This window comes from Monodelphis domestica, chromosome 5 (assembly GCF_027887165.1).
Source record: "Monodelphis domestica isolate mMonDom1 chromosome 5, mMonDom1.pri, whole genome shotgun sequence".
Taxonomy (NCBI): domain Eukaryota; kingdom Metazoa; phylum Chordata; class Mammalia; order Didelphimorphia; family Didelphidae; genus Monodelphis; species Monodelphis domestica.
In genome coordinates, this window is record NC_077231.1 from 71,076,465 (window position 1) to 71,089,714 (window position 13,250).

The window sequence follows — 13,250 nt, forward strand, 5'->3', positions numbered from 1 at the left end:
TCTTCCTCCTCCATTATTGTGGCAAATGTTCATGTCAGCAAGAACATGTAATTCTAAGAATGACTGGCAATCTCTTGAGCTCTGTGGTTTCTGTTGCTTTCCATTTCATGTTCCATCAGAACACAGGTGACTGAACAGTGATGCTGAGATGGATGTGTTTAACTATGGAACCTCTTTTCTGAGCTGGACAGTTCCACAGTCCGATGCTTACTGCCTTTTGGAGGTGATTCCTGTAACTGCAGTGCTACTCAGAGTTGAGAAACATTACCTACTGCAGGATGATTCTCTACTTAAAGAATCCAGGACAAGCGATGCCCTGTCTTACTTGGAAATCCAGACTGATGAGATATACAGACAGCGTTTATCAGGGATGAAAATGAAATGTCTATTCAGTAGACTCACAAGTCTTCTGGTGGTTTTTATCTCTTAGAAAATAGTAACAAAGATGAGTTATCATTTAATGGTTTAAGTATTTGCCATGGTGTGCTTCTGATATGTGTGCTTATGTATGAGTGTATTTGTTTTAGGCATTTAATTTGTGGCAAAAGAAATAAATAGCTGTCTTAAAACTGCTATTTTCTTTCTTGTATAGTGAAAACTTTTCTAGAAGGAATGATATTAGTTCACTATTTGGAAGTCTAGATATAGGCAACATCCAATGAGATTTTTTCTGGAGAGAATCTAGTGAGGAAGTTGGGGTAGAGAGTCCTGGTAGATGCAGTCTCCCAGGGTTCAGAGCCATTTTAAAACACACACTAGGCAGGGAAAATGAGCAAGAAAACATGAGAGAAGCTTTGATTTCCTGGCTTTGATGTCAGATCCCTCTAGGATTCAATTCAGTTCATTTGACATGGAGCTCCACATTGTAAGGGGCACTATCTAAGGTCCTGGGGTCAGAAGCATCAGAGGTAGGATTTGAACTCAGGTGCTTTAACTCTAGAATCAGTACTCCTTCTACCATAGCATGTTGATTTACTCCTCTCTGAATGAATGAATGAATGTCATTAATTTGTCCAGTATTGAGGAAACAAGTACAAAGCAAGATAATCCCTGCCTTCAAGGACCTTATAGTAAGATTAGTATCATTCTGATCTCTTGTTGAATATGCATGGTTTTCAGTTTTGAGAGAAACATGGACCATACAGTGTCTAACAAACTCTAGTTGATTCAAAGACTAGAGTATTCCATTCTCGATTTCCTCTCCCCATGGGAGCACATTAAATAGATATTCCCTAGGAGGATAGGGATTAGAGTAGATGAACTCAGAAGTCTCCTCCTACTATAAATTGGTCAGCCTGTGATTCTATGATTTACAGATTGGCCCAGAGAATAATCAGACAGGATGAAAAATCCTGGGATGGTTGCAATGGGCACCAGTAGAGGGATTCCCAACATGAGATTCCAGATCCATTGATGATTTGAAATATAGCATCATTTTCTTGGAGCTCATGGATACTGAATGCCATTTTGCCTAGAATGATATTTTTGTGGAAGCAATTAGCAACATTAGAAGGTCTATTTCTACAATAGTCTCTGAACCCAAATATAATGATGATTGGAGTCATGCATCACTTGAGATTCTTGTGTGTTAACATGATTAATTGTTTGCTGCTTACATACATACAACATATACCTAAAAGAGCCAAGTTACAAGTAATGTACTAGGAGAACAAATGAGTAAGTACAGTACATGAAAATTAAATGACAGTACAGTGCCCTCAACCCTGCTTAGTGCTTTATTTTTTCAATTTATGTATAATCTCCCCCGATGTGGCTACTCTTACACCAATGTAGACCCACCTAGGCCTTTCATCTTGTCTAATTCATGCTCTGATTATTCCATAGATTTCTACAGAGAATTTGCCTGACATGGTGGAGTTTTTCCTTTTTTTTTTTTAATTTTGTGGATACCACTGTAAATTTCAGGCTGCCTATTTGCTATACCTTGCTATCTTTTCCTTTTCTCTTTCTCACCATTCATTTCCTTAAGTAAAATATAAATGGAATTTTAAAATCAGATCTAAAATGTGTCCCTTTGTTCTTTTGAATGCTTTTCATTCTCTTGCTACATGGGAAGTTAAAAGAAGATAAATACATAAAAAAATTAAACAGTTGCTGCCAAGATTAATATTGTGCAAACCTCTAACCTATCACAGTGGTCTCAGATGCAAGATGAAAACAGAGTGAAAACAGCAATTTGCAGAAGGCATTGTCAGCAAAGCATTGAAAAGTACTTTTCTAATGACATTAGGTATTAGTCCACTCTTCAGGAAAAGAGGAAGAGAAAATATTTTTCTTGCTTGAACTGCTAAAACAATAAAGTTACAATTTAATCTTTTGTATTAATTTCCTTTTGGGCAAGCTAGAGAGAGCAGTGAAATACACTGTACCTTTATGTGTATTGTGTCATTTCTTCTTATTCATTCATTTATTTAGAAAACTCATCTTTTCTCATAGAATTGATATTAGGGATTGATTCTAAGGGAGAAGAGCAGAGAAAACTAAGCAATAAGTGACTTGTCTAGGATCACAAAGTTAGGAAGAGTCTGAGGCAGTACTGTGTTATTTAAAAAAATTTGGGGGGCACCTAGGTGGCTCAGTAGATAGAAAGCCAGTTCTGGAGTCAGGAGGTCCTGGGTTCAAATTTGGCCTCAGACATTTGCTAGCTTTGTGAACCTTGGCAAGTCACTGATTCCCAGTTGCCTATCCCTTATTGCAATTCTGCCTTCGAATCAATACTTATTATCAATTCTAAGACAGTAAGTAAAGTTTTTTTTAGTTAATCCTTAGTCATGTTCCTAAAAATATTATAATACACTAGATGGTGAAAAATCGACCTCTATAGTGCTCATCAAAAGGGGGTATTTGTACAAGTGAGTCCCAATACCTTGAATTCTTTGACATAGATATGATATGAATAAGAGGGTCTTTGAAAATTACTAGAAGGTTCTGTTATATATTGGAATGACCACTGGTGTTGGAGGACACGGGTTCAAGTCTTCTTAATACTAATCATCTATGTGACCTCAGATAAGTCATTTAACTTTCAAGGGCTTCATTTTCCTCACCAATAAAATAAGGACCCTGAACTAGATGGCTTGTAATATCCCTTCTAGATCTAAATCTGCGATCAATCAATCAATATATATTTATTAAGTAATTATTAAGTACCTACCATGTTCCAGGTACTTGTTTAGGTGCTGGGGATACAAGTATAAAGGATGAAACAGTCTCTCCCTTCAAATAACTTACCTTCTAATAATGTATACAAAAATTTATAGCGTAAAGTTAAGAAATACAAAACATCAATTTGTATTTAACTTAATATTTATTTACTTGTTTATCCATTCTTCTATTATTTATCTATTAATTCATTCACTCATTAATCTATTCATTAGCTTTTTATTTTTAAAATCCTTATCTTCTATCTTAGAATCAATATTGTGCATTGGTTCTATGGCAAAAGAAGGGTAAGGGCTAAGCAGTGGGGGGTCAAGTGATTTGCCCAGGGTCATATAGCTAGGAAGTGTCTGAGGTCATATTTGAAACCAGGACTTTCCATGTCTAGACCTTGCTCTCAATCCACTGAGCCACCTACCTAACCTTTAGTTTTCTATTTCTCAAAGTAGTTTAGGGAGGAAGACATTAGCAGTTGAGGAAATCAGGAAAGGCTTCATAAAGGGTGATGTTCCAATTCACTTGATCACCCTTATTGCTCAGTGAAGCTCTCCCACTTTTCCACTTTCCACCATTTGCCTCTGTTAGTCACTCAAGGTGATTATAACCTAACCCTGAGTCAGGCAATTAGATGAACTATACAGGCAAAATATCCTGTCTTGACTCCCAGCATCTCTAGAATCTGGTTCCCAGGTCATACTCTGTGGCTCCAGCAGGCTCTCCTAAGTAGATGAGATCTGGGCTAGCAGCCTGTATGAATGGTCTTCAGCCTTTTTTGGTTGGGGCTAAATACAGTAAGTTGTACAAGATGAACATACAGTACAAGATGAATAAGATGGACAGGAAGATCTTGTTCTGTTACCCTCTTCCTCCAACCCATCCTTCTTCTTCCATATTTCAAGGAAGCATCATCCATTCTCCTTCATCCCACATATCCAAAATAGTTATTAAATCTTGTTATTCCAACCTCCATGTTTCTAGAATTTCTTCTCTTTTCTCTTTTTACAGTTACCACCCTAGTTCAGGTCCTCATCATTCTCCCTTGTACTATTATAGTAGTCTCCTAATTGGTCTCTCTGTCTCATCTCTCCCAACTCCAAACCATTTTCTATTTATCTATTGATGTAATTTTCCTAAAACAAAGTACTGACCAGGTCATTCTTCTACTCAATAAACTTCAAAGGTTCCCTATTAAATGCAGGATTAAATATTATTTCATCTTTGTCTCATCCTTTTTCTAATATCTACTCTTTATGTGCTAATAATATGCATCAAACTTTGTATAATTAATTAAATTTGCATATTATTTGTAAATATGCTAAGAAATGCAGTGAGTATCCTATCCTCTGACTTACTATCCCAAAGACTGATTGCTACATCTCCCCTTTAGTAATCTGCAAGTATTCCTGAGGGATGGTAGTTTCTCTTTCTTAATGCCATTTACTTGACCCCCCTTTCTGGATACACCAGCCATGTGACTAGTGCCTCAGCTCCATTTAACCAATAAACATCAATTAGATTTTACAAAGGAATATTTACTTTCAAAATAGAGCAAGAACAAAATTCTAAGCATTTCTCCCTAACAGAGCCCAGTTAATATTCTCTTCTATCTTACTTTGGTCTTTGGCGGGGAATGAGTTCAGCACCATTTCTACACAGCATTGGTTGGTCCCATCACGTTCACCTTCACCTCCAAATATGATGTTACTATTGAATGAATCTTTGTCTTGGCTACCAGCAAACTGGCTTCTGAAGATCACTTCTGGCTCCGTGGGAAATTGATGTTAGGCTACCTGAAAAACTTGACCTTGTACTTAACTCCCACATGGCCTCTTCATTCTACTGACCTTTTGAAACCATAAATTTTCATCTCCAATTCCTTCATCTAAAAAAAGAAAAAATGCCCAGCAAGCCAAAGAACGTAAGTATGAATTCAAGGAGTCCCAGGTCAGCCTAAAAGGGAGAGGATCTAAGATCTTTCTACTTTATAACATTTCCTCTTCTTGTGCCATCAACGATGGAGTCAAATTAAGTGCAACGGTTGACCAAGAGAGAAGACTGAAGCCAACCAAGGTCTTTTAAAAACATTTCTAATACTATAGGCATTCAAGTCGTACAACATATGGTCAGCAGATCCGAATCAATTGTGCAATGTCTACACATGTTCCAGTCTCTCCAGAACATTTTCATTACATTGTTATTTGTTTGTCATTTATTTTTGAAGGGCCAATGACATCACTAGGGCGATGTCTTCACTTGTGTATGAATTAGATTTAATTGAATCAGAGTTGTACAAAACTCATTAGTCTTACTCTCTTCTCCAGAAAGTCCAGTGACAAGACAAAAATCCAGATGTCTGGTGGTGTTGGCCTGGGATGCGGTGGATAACCTTGGTGTCTTCCATATCTGACCAAGCTCTGAGTCTGCCATATCACCTGCTCCTGGAAGCAGGCTTTTGCATATGAGGAATTGTATCAGCTGAATATACTGACATTTCTGCTTATGTCAGCCTATTATAAAACTGTGGCTAGCCCTTAAAGAATACTTGTTAACTTTGGTTACAAACCTTTGTAAAACAAATGTTGGAGACCACTGGATAGAAAAGGCTGTCCTTGGAAATAGGGAGATCTAGGTTTAAGACTTGCCCCTGACACATATGGGCTGTGTGATCTGGAGCAAGACATTTCAACTCCTGATTTCTCAGCCATCTCACAGTGATGATTGTTTACTAATCAGTTCCTGATATCCTTCAGTAAAGGAAGTTCTTATAATTAGAATGCCTCATACTGATGAAATCATAGGTTCAGGACCCCTATCCTCCACCCCCCAAATAGAAGAGAATGAATAGGAATGCATTATTTTCCTAGTCAAATAAATAATGATAAAATGTATATTTTTCTCAGTATAATGTCAAGTTGATTCTTTTTTTTATTTTTTATTTTTTTAAACCCTTACCTTCCATCTTGGAGTCAATACTATGTATTGGTTCCAAGGCAGAAGAGTGGTAAGGGCTAGGCAATGGGGGTCAAGTGACTTGCCCAGGGTCACACAGCTAGGAAGTGGCTGAGGTCAGATTTGAACCTAGGACCTCCCATCTCTAGGCCTGGTTCTCAATCCACTGAGTTACCCAGCTGCCCCCTGTCAAGTTGATTCTTGAAAAAAATCCAGATTAAAAGTTGCAAATGAGTTTTTTTTTTTGCTTCAAATGTCTGATGTGGAAGAATAAAAACAACAATTATATATATCAGTTTTTTTCTGTTCTTATCACTTTATGATTTGAATAATTGTGTTATAATTGAAGAAAACATTTAAAAGCCATTTCTTTCTAAAATAAATCAGCTGAATGTCCTCTAGAATTTTTTCCCCTGGGACATGAAATTGATGACCAGTTTCTTAATAGAAGAGAAACATACTTGTGTCTTCATGCTAGTAGGTTTCTGGATTGAAAATTTAAGCAACGATTTAAAAAATACATATACAAAAGAGCATTTGTTCCATCTTTAGGGTGGTAATTCTCCTCTCTTTTATTAGAAGCCTGTTTCATCCTTCTCTTGCCCCCACTCTGTGCCTGTTCTCCAGTGTACAAAGCTCCTTGATGTACATTATCCTCCAACTTATTTAACCACACAGGAGATGAATCATTGCTCTCTAGGAAAACAGAATAACATCTTCTGGCTATGATTGGATTTAATTTGATTGGTACTCCCAGAGTTACTCCTGTGAATATACATTCTAAGGGTCACTCAGAAAAGAATTAGCTTTTCATTGTAAAGGATCATTTGAACCTTTCTTTTTTGGACTCAAATTTTTAGGCTTGCAGCAAATTGTCCCCCTGGTCAACCATCAGAATTTCAGTATTTGGAGCTGGTGTGTAAGTATTAGCATATCACATACATGTTCTTCTTTCATTGCACATTTGAACCCAGGACTTCCCATCTTTAAGCCTGGGTCTCAATCCATTGAGCCACCTAGCTGCCCCATGTCATACCCATTTCAAGTGGTATTGTACTTATGGGAATGTTTTCTGGCAAATATTTGAGAAAATCTGATTTAAGAATAGATATGCATGTAAGCCATATCCAACTCCATTTCTGCCACTTGCTATTTATGTGGCCTTGGACAAATCATTTCCTCCTTGATAATTTTCCTCATTTTAAAAATTATTAAATGACCCCTAAGGTCTTTACCAGATGTATGTCTTTGATCCTATTAATCCTGATGTACATGAAATTAAGTGAGCAAATAAGTTTTAATTTACACACTCTCTTGTTTCTACTATGGAGTATCATTATTAAAACTTAAGATTAAACTAAGGTGTTTGGAACTCCCCTTTTTAACATCTAATTGAATTTATTTTGTAATAAAAATAAGCATTTGAGTATAGAATACTGAAACCTAGACATTAAATTTTAGTGAATGCTGGGATATTTCTCCAAGTAATTTAGTTTCAAAAATTTTACTATATTTTTCTGAAGGCATATGATAATGGGTCCTAGGAGGATCCTAAGATTTCCTTGGAATGATATTTTTAAATACATAAAATACAAATTACAAAGGAAGCCAATCACATTAGAATATAGTTGACAAAATACATATTTTTAAAAAACAAATTCATTGACCCCTGGTTAAGAACTCCTGCAAAGAGATAGATGCTATAATAGATAGCATCCTGGACATTGAAGACCTGAGTTCAAATCCTTGCCTTAAATAATTATTAGCTGTGTGACTCTGGACAAGTCACTTGACATCTATGGGCTTCAGTTTTCTTCTATATAAAATGGTAGTAACTTTTTAATAATAGTACTTATTTCCCAGGAGTATTTGGAGGAGTAAATGATATAACATTTGTTTTTTTAATTTATTTTTTATTTTTTTAATTTTTATTTGGTCATTTCCAAATACTATTCATTGGAAACAAAGATCATTTTCTTTTTTTCCCTCCCCCCTCCCACCACCTCTCCCATAGCCTACACGCGATTCCATTGGGTATCACATGTGTTCTTAATTCAAACCCATTTCCATGTTGTTGGTATTTGCATTAGAGTGTTCATTTAGAGTCTCTACTCAGTCATATCTCCTCAACCCCTGTATTCAAGCAGTTGCTTTTCATCGGTGTTTTTACTCCCACAGTTTATCCTCTGCTTGTGGAAAGTGTTTTTTAGATCCCTGCAGATTGTTCAGGGACATTGCATTGTCCCTAGTGTAGGAATCCATTACCTTTGATTGTACCACAATGTATCAGTCTCTGTGTACGATGTTTTCCTGGTTCTGCTCCTTTCTCTCTGCATCACTTCCTGGAGGTTGTTCCAGTTCACATGGAATTCCTCCACTTTATTATTCCTTTTTGCACAATAGTATTCCATCACCAACATATACCACAATTTGTTCAGCCATTCCCCAATTGAAGGGCATCCCCTCATTTTACAATTTTTGGCCACCACAAAGAGTGTAGCTATGAATATTCTAGTACAAGTCTTTTTCCTTATTATCTCTTTGGGGTACAAGCCCAGCAGTGCTATGGCTGGATCAAAGGGCAGACAGTATTTTATTGCCCTTTGGGCATAGTTCCAAATTGCCCTCCAGAATGGTTGGATCAATTCACAACTCCAAAAGCAATGAATTAGTGTCCCAACTTTGCCACATCCCTTCCAGCATTCATTACTTTCTGCTGCTGACTTGTTAGCCAATCTGCTAGGTGTGAGGTGATACCTGAGTTGTTTTGATTTGCATCTCTCTGATTATAAGAGATGTAGAGCACTTTTTCATGTGCTTATTAATAGTTTTGATTTCTTTGGCTGAGAACTGCCTGCTCATGTCCCTTGCCCATTTACCAATTGGAGAATGGCTTGATTTTTTGTACAATTGATTTAGCTCTTTGTAAATTTGAGTAATTAAACCTTTGTCAGAGGTTTTTATGAAGATTGTTTCCCAATTTGTTGCTACCCTTCTGATTTTAGTTACATTGGTTTTGTTTGTACAAAAACTTTTTAATTTGATGTAGTAAAAATTATTTATTTTACATTTTGTGACTCTTTCTAAGTCTTGCTTGGTTTTAAAATCTTTCCCTTCCCAAAGGTCTGACATGTATACTATTCTGTGTTCACCTAATTTATTTAGAGTTTCCTTCTTTAGGTTCAAGTCATTCACCCATTCTAAATTTATCTTGGTGTAGGATGTGAGGTGTTGATCCAAACCTAATCTCTCCCAGACTGTCTTCCAATTTTCCCAGCAGTTTTTATCAAATAATGGATTTTTGTCCCCAAAGCTGGAGTCTTTAGGTTTGTCATAAACTGTCTTACTGAGATCATTTACGCCAAGTCTATTCCACTAATCCTCCTTTCTGCCTCTTAGCCAGTACCACATTGTTTTGATGACCACTGCTTTATTGTATAGTTTGAGATCTGGGACTGCAAGTCCTCCTTCCTTTGCATTTTTTTTTCATGATTTCCCTGGATATCCTTGATCTTTTGTTCTTCCAAATGAACTTAGTTATGTTTTTTTCTAATTCAGTAAAGTTTTTTGGTAGTTCAATGGGTATGGCACTAAATAAGTAAATTAATTTGGGTAGGTTAGTCATTTTTATTATGTTAGCTCATCCTACCCATGAGCAATCAATGTTTTTCCAATTGTTTAGATCTAGTTTTAGCTGTGTGGAAAGTGTTTTGTAGTTGTGTTCATATAGTTCCTGTGTTTGTCTCAGCAGATAAATTCCTAAGTTTTTTATATTGTCTAGGGTGATTATAAATGGAATTTCTCTCTCTATTTCTTGCTGCCGAGATGTGTTGGAAATATATAGAAATGCTGATGACTTATGAGGGTTTATTTTGTATCCTGCAACTTTGCTAAAGTTGTTGATTATTTTGAGTAACTTTTTGGTTGATTCTCTAGGATTCCTTAAGTAAACCATCATATCGTCTGCAAAGAGTGATAGCTTGGTCTCCTCATTGCCAATTTTAATACCTTCAATGTCTTTTTCTTCTCTAATTGCTACTGCTAGTGTTTCTAGTTCAGTATTAAATAATAGAGGTGATAATGGGTATCCTTGTTTTACTCCTGATCTTATTGGAAAGGCTTCTAATTTATCCCCATTGCAGATGGTGTTTGCTGATGGTTTTAGATATATACTGTTTATTATTTTTAGGAAAGGCCCTTCTATTCCTATACTTTCTAGTGTTTTCAATAGGAATGGGTGTTGTATTTTATCAAAGGCTTTTTCTGCATCTATTGAGATAATCATGTGATTTTTGTCAGTTTGCTTGTTAATATGGTCAATTATGTGGATGGTTTTCCTAATATTGAACCATCCTTGCTTTCCTGGTATGAATCCTGTCTGGTCATAGTGGATGACCCTTGTGATGACTTGCTGGAGTCTTTTTGCTAGTATCCTATTTAAGATTTTTGCGTCTATATTCATTAGGGAGATTGGTCTATAGTTTTCTTTCTCTGTTTTTGACCTGCCGGGCTTTGGGATCAGTACCATGTTTGTGTCGTAGAATGAATTAGGTAGAACTCCTTCTTGGCCTATTCTGTCAAATAGTTTGTTTAATATTGGGATTAGTTGTTCTTTGAATGTTTGATAGAATTCATTTGTGAATCCATCTGGACCTGGGGATTTTTTTCTTAGGGAGTTTTTTGATGGCTTGTTCAATTTCTTTTTCTGAAATGGGGTTGTTAAGGTGATTTATTTCTTCCTCTTTTAGTCTAGGCAATTTATATTTTTGTAAGTATTCATCCATATCACCTAGATTGCCATATTTGCTGCCATATAATTGGGCATAGTAGTTTTTAATGATTGCCTTAATTTCCTCTTCATTAGAGGTGAGGTCTCCTTTTTCATCTTGAATACTGTCAATTTGGTGTATTTCTTTCCTTTTTTAAATTAGAATGACTAGTACTTTGTCTATTTTATTTGTTTTTTCAAAGTACCAGCTTCTAGTCTTATTTATTAAATCAATAGTTCTTTGACTTTCAATTTTATTAATTTCTCCTTTGAGTTTTAGGATCTCTAATTTAGTCTTCATCTGAGGATTTTTAATTTGTTCACTTTCTAATTTTTTAATTTGCATGCCCAATTCATTGATCTCTGCCCTTCTTAATTTGTTAATATATGAACTCAAGGATATAAATTTCCCCCTGAGTACTGCTTTGGCTGCATCCCATAGGTTTTGAAAGGATGTCTCATCATTGTCATTTTCTTCAGTGAAGTTATTGTTTCTATGATTTGTTCTTTAACTAACTGGTTTTGGAGAATCGTATTGTTTAATTTCCAATTAATTTTTGATTTACCTCTCCATGTTCCCTTACTAATTATTATTTTCATTGCATTGTGATCTGAGAAAGTTGCATTTATTATTTCTGCTCTTTTGCACTTGTTTGCAATGTTTTTATGCCCTAATACATGGTCAATTTTTGTGAATGTACCATGTGCTGCAGAAAAGAAGGTATATTCCTTTTTGTCCCTATTTATTTTTCTCCACATGTCTACTAACTGTAATTTTTCTAAGATTTCATTCACTTCTCTTACTTCTCTCTTATTTATTTTTTGGTTTGATTTATCTAGTTTGGATAGAGGAAGGTTCAGATCTCCCACTAGTATAGTTTTTCTATCTATTTTGTCCTTAAGTTCCTCTAGTTTCCTGTTTAGAAATTTGGATACTATGCCATTTGGTGCATACATGTTGAGTACAGAGATTTCCTCAATGTCTATACTGCCTTTTATCAGGATGTAATTACCTTCCCTATCTCTTTTAACTAGATTTATTTTTACTTTGGCTTTGTCTGATATCATGATTGCGACTCCTGCCTTCTTTTTGTCAGTTGATGCCCAATAGATTTGGCTCCACCCTCTTAATTTTACCCTATGTGTGTCTACCTTTCTCATATGTGTTTCTTGTAGACAGCATATGGTATGGTTTTGGACTCTAATCCACTCTGCTATTCGCTTGCGTTTTATGGGTGAGTTCATTCCATTCACATTCAGAGTTATGATTACTAGCTGTGTATTTCCCAGCATTTTGATTTCTGCTCCTTTACCTGCCTTTTCTTCTTTCACTATTTCCTTCTACACCAATGTTTGCTTTTGAACCGTCTCCCTTGTTCCCACCCTTATTTTACTTCCCTTTCTACCCCCCTCCCTACTTATCCCCCCTTATTTTCCCTATAGTCTTTCTAAAATTAACCCCCTGCTCCCTCCCTCTCTTTTACTGCTTCCCTCCCCACCAGACCGTTTGTTACCCTTCTAATCCCCTATAGGGTTCAAATCTATTCTCTGCCCCCAATGGATTGGATTGTTTTTCCCTCTTTGAGTCACTTTCAAATCACGTAAAAGTTGAGTATTTCCTGTCTCTGACCTCTTTACCCTTCCAGTGTATTGATGTTCTCCCCCCTCCCACCATGAGCTTCTTTATGACATATAAATTTACCCCCATTCGTTTCTTTTCCCATTTCTTTTAATATTAACCTATTTTAAGCTCTAGTTATATATATATGCATACTTATGCGTATATATTTTTGCATGCATATATCTATATACCTATTTATGTCTTGTCCTTTCATCCTATATAGTTTGTTGCTGTTCCCTCTAAGTATACTTCTTTTTGCTGCCCAGCTAATAACAACAGTTTTTAAGAGTTACCAATGACCTCTTTTCTTATAGGGATACATATCATTTTAACTTATTGAGTCTCTTGAATTTTTTTTTGTTTTTCTTTTTTCCCCTCTTTTTAAATTACCTTTTGATGATTCTCTTGAGTTCTGTGCTTGGACATCATATTTTCTGTTCAGGTCTGGTCTTTTCTTTACAAATTCTTGGAATTCTTCTATTTTGTTGAATGACTATACTTTCCCCTGTAAGAATATAGTAAGTTTTGCTGGGTAGTTGATTCTTGGTTGTAGACCTAGTTCCTTTGCTTTCCGGAATATCATATTCCATGCCTTTCTTTTTTTCAGTGTGGATGCAGCCAGATCCTGAGTTATCCTCACTGTGGTTCCTTGGTATCTGAATGACTTCTTCTTGGCAGCTTGTAATATCTTTTCTTTGGTCTGATAGCTCTTGAATTTGGCTATAATATTCC